This window comes from Sinocyclocheilus anshuiensis, unplaced genomic scaffold (assembly GCF_001515605.1).
Source record: "Sinocyclocheilus anshuiensis isolate Anshui unplaced genomic scaffold, SAMN03320099.WGS_v1.1 scaffold1559, whole genome shotgun sequence".
Lineage (NCBI taxonomy): Eukaryota > Metazoa > Chordata > Actinopteri > Cypriniformes > Cyprinidae > Sinocyclocheilus > Sinocyclocheilus anshuiensis.
Genome location: NW_015551091.1, coordinates 84,057 through 90,266, shown reverse-complemented (window position 1 = coordinate 90,266; position 6,210 = coordinate 84,057). Strand labels below are relative to the sequence as shown.

At 40.3% G+C, this 6,210-nt stretch overlaps 1 pseudogene; it reads left to right on the top strand.

The window, feature by feature from the left end:
* The first annotated feature begins 489 nt into the window (after positions 1–489).
* LOC107662659 (uncharacterized) overlaps positions 490–6,210 on the top strand; it is a 10,519-nt pseudogene continuing 4,798 nt past the window's right edge.

The window sequence follows — 6,210 nt, the reverse complement described above, 5'->3', positions numbered from 1 at the left end:
ATACCCCAAAAAGTGCCCCCCCCCCCCTTTTTTTAAGAAAATGAGAGATGAGTATATATTATCTTTTGTGATAATATTATGCCACAAATGCTGTTGATTGAGCCTAATGTTTTGTAATATGTACTCCTTTGTCTGTCTTCCTCATCACTCTTTTATTGCACTGAGAATTTTCATTAAAGGGGTCATATGATGCTATTTTCAAATCTCATTATTTTGTGTATTGTGTGTAATAGAATATGTTAACATGCCTTAATGTTCAAAACTGCTTTATTTTTCACGCACTGTTCATTATTGCAGATCCTCTATGGTCTTTCTAAAATGCGTCGATTTCTACAAAGCCCCTCCTTCGAAAACCGCAGTGCTCTCTGATTGGCCAGCTGACCCAGTGCGTTGTGATTGGCCAAACATCTCAAGCATGTGTAGGAAATGTAACACCCCCTACCAAAATGTGAGCTTTAGCTTCCAAAGCAATTATAAGAACAGTTAACAATGTCGTCAGTTTTACTATACCACATCAGGCGCGTCCTGCTTCAGCTCTACTTGAGCGTCCAGTGTGAACTGGCCAAAAGCTCAATGCAGGTGCTCAACCCCCCCAAAAATAAATAAAAATTCAAACAGGAAAATCAAAGTTGGCACACCACAGCTCCAAAAGTAGAAAAATATTTAATTTAAGTTCTCACCACAGGTGACGTTTCGAGCCTAAAAGCTCTTCATCAGATGACAACATAATGCCTAAACAATTGTAGACACATGTTAATTTTACAGCTAAAACAACACAGATTATTAAAAAATGTGATTAACTAGAAAATTGCAAGATTCACATTTCTGATTAAATCCCCCAAAAATTGTGCCACCAGTTATAAGCAGAGAACAGAGGATACTACGTTTGTAAACATAAATCCATCTCTGTCTGCACTTGTGATTGTAAGAATGACAAACAATATGTTAATTTACACTTTACCAAACTCCGCATTTGAACAGTCATAAAACATACTTACAGGCTCTGATTCAGAAGTGCCAGATTGTCCTAGCAAAGTTGGAATTGCCCCATTTTTTAGAAATGGCCTTTCTGCACAGCCAGCCTTGTACTCTTCCAGGTTCAGGAAACTTTCCTCCGTAAAATGTGATGCACATACTTGAAAAATTTGGGTTGTACTGTTCTGGGACAGTGTTGTAAATAAATGTTAACCACTGACTCCTAATTGTGTCCACTTTCTGAAGGCCAAAAAAAGTGCTTTTGCTTTCGCATAGAAACACAAAGTGTCTCCCTGACATGGTGGCAACAACACTACTGCGATACCTGAAAACACGCCTTCTTACTTTGCTTATCTATTTGGGTGGTATTATGCAAATATTTCCGCATAGTGACTTAGATATTTGAGGGAGAATTCAATCGAGGCGTTTTCGGCCGGTCTGGATCAGCCTTCTCTTTTACATAGAACAATTCCTTTTGTGGGAGACTTTGAGCTTTGTAACTTTGCAGATCTTATACATGCACAAACAGCAACAAAACACACTAAAGTTCTGTGACATAATTATGCCTTCAGAAATGCAACAGGGTTTATAGATACAGGATTGACTTTCTGAATGTGAATCTTAGAATCAAGTATAGACACACTGGATACTGACTGTATTTATGATCAGGCTCACCTGAATATTGAACTTCCTTTCCTTGGCACATCAGTTCCTGTCTTGTCACTTCCACCTTTGCCATGTAGCAGAGAATTACCTTTTCCACTGCCTGTAAATAAATGTTAACCACTGACTCCTAATTGTGTCCACTTTCTGAAGGCCAAAAAAAGTGCTTTTGCTTTCGCATAGAAACACAAAGTGTCTCCCTGACATGGTGGCAACAACACTACTGCGATACCTGAAAACACGCCTTCTTACTTTGCTTATCTATTTGGGTGGTATTATGCAAATATTTCCGCATAGTGACTTAGATATTTGAGGGAGAATTCAATCGAGGCGTTTTCGGCCGGTCTGGATCAGCCTTCTCTTTTACATAGAACAATTCCTTTTGTGGGAGACTTTGAGCTTTGTAACTTTGCAGATCTTATACATGCACAAACAGCAACAAAACACACTAAAGTTCTGTGACATAATTATGCCTTCAGAAATGCAACAGGGTTTATAGATACAGGATTGACTTTCTGAATGTGAATCTTAGAATCAAGTATAGACACACTGGATACTGACTGTATTTATGATCAGGCTCACCTGAATATTGAACTTAGTCACTTCCTTTCCTTGGCACATCAGTTCCTGTCTTGTCACTTCCACCTTTGCCATGTGGCAGAGAATTACCTTTTCCACTGCCTTACCAAGAGTTTCTTCCATGCCATTGTTGATACTTACTGTTATGGCCTTTGCTTTTGTTTCCTTGACTCATGCTTTTGGATTATTGTTTTGGATTTGTTTCCCATTGGACATGCCTGTGTTTCAACCAAAGCTTGTGACCTGACTACGATTTTTGATTACTGTTTGGTTTATATGCTCAGTTCCTTTAATAAAGACCAGCAAATGGACTCCTCACGGCCTACCTCATCCTTACAGTTTAATGCTGTTAGGGTATTTAAACAAATATGTCAATTATTAATTATAATCCTGAGTGTATTTGAATTCAATAGTCTTCATTTATGCCATTTACATATACCCTACCCAGTTCAGCTGGGAGTATTTTATATAGAATGTGTAAAAGAACTTTGTTAAAATTAATCTGTGAAAGAAAAGCTTCTACTTTATATCTGTGCAGTGCATAAGTGTAAATTGAGTGTATAGTGTGTATCGGATCTGTTTATTGCGTTTAGACTGATGAAATCAAGAGACAAGACAGTTCCTCATTAAAGTACTTTTACATATGAGGACAATGACAGTTATTTTTTCTCAGTCTGTTCTACACGTTTCTCAAATTTAAGTAATTTCTCTTGAAATGCTTAATACAGCTATCTGTAACTTTCCTAAATGTATATTTTTCTTGATTTCATGCAAATTAGATCTCCCACTGATTTCAAGGAGTTAACACGGAAAACATATATGTGAAGCCATATTCTCAGTTGTCATGGTGTCATATCATATTGATACCTTCTAGGTTAGTAATGCACAAAATAGCACAACTATGACTTTGCTATACCTAAAAGGCTATGTTATGCCTATATAATATTTAAATATATTTGGTTTCTGTGTTCAATAAAATGTCTGCTATTGTAGAGGGGTCAAACATTCATATTAATACTGAGCCTCATAATACTGAACTGACAGTCATAAATCATAAAAAGCATGTGATTACCAATTATAAACGTTAAATTATAACAAAATTTACATGTATATGCTGGAACAGCAGTTACTGATGTAAACAAAACACCTTATTTTAATTATTAAAACATTGACGTCAGTTTCATTTGTAATTTCAGATTGCAAAATATGTCTGCTGCCTTCATGTGGCTGCAAGAGAGAACACAACCATTTCACACAACCCAATAGGTAAAGAAAGGAAAATAAAAGTGCTAAATACAGGTCATATCAGTCTCTACACCAGTGTTACCATTGCAGTGGAAATCTTTGTTGGAGAATGAAATATTTTCTTTAAAAAGAGTGTAATGAATGTGTGCAGTAAAATTGAAGAAAACACACAACCTTGCTATTTTTTATGCATTTCTTAATATATAAATATGTATTTTGTTATGTTTATGGTTGTGGAGTTGCTCTGCTGTGTCTGAAGACTCTCAGTTGGCTACTAATAAACGTTAATGCAAGGAGAAACCTGGGGGTCTTGTCTGGTTAGGGCTGCACAACAGGTTAGTGGGGCACTAGAGATTCTTACTTTCCAAGTGATAATTCCATAGGGGGCAGGACAATGTCTGACTTGGGGGCCACCTGAGGATAATATTAGTTTGGGATCCCGGGGGTCTGGGGCAGATGCTCAAGTCGGGCGCTCTGATTTGGGGTCAGGCCAATCTCCTATACGCCTATCCTCTATCCCAGCATGTATTTGTTAGCACGCAGAGTAATGAATCAATCAAAATAACTTAGCTCGAAGTAATACAGTCTCTGTATTTGCAGATGGATGATGGGTCTGTTCTGTCTGCCCATACAGTCATCTGATATATGGCAATATATGTAAAACACATATTTATTATATATGTCCATGTATGGATTTCACAGATCTAAAAATATGTCAGATACTTGCACATATATTTCAGAATATTACAAAAATGGTCGTTTTCAAATATGTAACAAATATTTTCCCAAATACACACATATATTTGCCTATAGAATACATGTTCATATATGGGTAAAGCATGTTTATTTTTGTATTTATAACAAATATATGTACATATATTTAAATTAAACATAAGTTTCAAATATTTAGGAAACAAAAGTTAAAATACAAACGGCAAATAAAAACAGAACAGTGGTTATGTTTATTTTTTTTATTAATTGTTCAGTATTACAATACACTATTAATTCACTTCATAGAGTGCAGTACAATACAGTTTGGGAAATATGTTAATATTATTAGACAACAATAGCAGCATATTTCTTTAAGTTATTTAAATCGTATTTAAAGGATAGTTTCACCCAAAAATGAAAATTCTGTCATCATAGGGCTCCAAGTGGAGTGCCCTACAAGGTGTATAAGAACTGCCCAAAGCTACTACATCGGCTTTGGAGGGTCCTGAAGGTGATCTGGAGGAGAGGGAAGATCGCCCAGCCATGGAGGTATGCTGAGGGAGTGTGTATACCAAAAGAGGAGAAGTCTGAGAATATCGACCAGTTTCGGGTTATCTCCTTGCTCAGTGTGGAGAGCAAAATCTTCTTTAGCATCGTGGCTAAGAGGCTCTCCAACTTCCTGTTGAGCAATAAGTACATCGACACGTCTGTGCAAAAGGGAGGTATACCAGGAGTTTCAGGTTGTCTGGAACACACGGACGTGGTAACCCAGCTCATTAGGGAAGCGAGAGAAGGTAGAGGGGACCTGGCAGTACTGTGGCTGGACCTCACCAACGCCTATGGCTCAATACCCCACATGCTGGTGAAGGTCGCACTGGAGAAACACCATGTACCGCAGAAGGTGAAAGATCTCATCCTGGACTATTACAGCACGTTCAGCTTGAGAGTCACTACTGGCCAGCTATCATCTGACTGGCACCAGCTGGAGGTGGGGATAATCACTGGTTGTACCATCTCAGTGACCCTATTTGCGCTGGCGATGAATATGCTGGTCAAGGCAGCTGAAACTGCGGTCCCCTCAGACAGATTCCGCTTCAGGCTGGGAGAATACCAGATCCCGTCAGTCACTGAGAGTCCGGTGAAGAGCCTTGGGAAGGTCTTCAACTGTAGACTGAGTGACAGAGACTCCATCAAGGCAGCCGGTGCTGACCTGGAGGGATGGTTGAGAACAGTTGATAAGTCTGGGCTCCCTGGAAGATTCAAGGCCTGGGTCTACCAGCATGGAATCCTCCCAAGAATCCTCTGGCCTCTGCTTATCTATGAGGTCCCCATGACTGTGGTAAAAGGTTTTGAGCAAAAGGTGAGCAGCTATCTATGTAGATGGCTGGGTCTACTGCGTAGCCTAAGTAACATCAGGCTTTATGGGAAAACCAACAAGCTCAGACTCCCTTTTAGCTCAGTCAGGGAGGAGTTCATCATTGCATGGGCAATGATGAACAGCTGCAGTACTCTGGATCCAGAGATGTCAAAGTGTCCGGCGCAGGGATTGTTGTGAGGACAGGAAGGAAGTGGAGGGCAGCCGAGGCAGTCCAGCAAGCAGAGACTCGGCTGAAGCACAAGGCCATCCTTGGAACAGTGGCGCAAGGCAGAGCCGGACTTGGGAGCCTAAGAGCGACCCGATATGACTCTGCCGGCGGAAAGGAGAGGCAGAGGCTGGTACAGGAGGAGGTGTGCGCTTCAGTCGAGGAAGAACGAACCAGCAGAGCAGTGGCCATGCGGCAGCAGGGTGCCTGGATGAAGTGGGAGCAGGCGATGGAGCGGAGTATCACTTGGAAGGACATCTGGAAGTGGAACCCCCAGAGAATCAAGTTCTTGATTCAGGAGGTCTATGATGTCCTCCAATGTCCATTCAACCTGTGCACATGGGGCAAAATAGAAACACCTGCATGCCCCCTTTGTTCCAAAGTAGGGACATTAGAACACATCCTGAGCAGCTGCTCCAAGGCGCTGGGTGAGGGCCGGTATCGATGGAGGCAC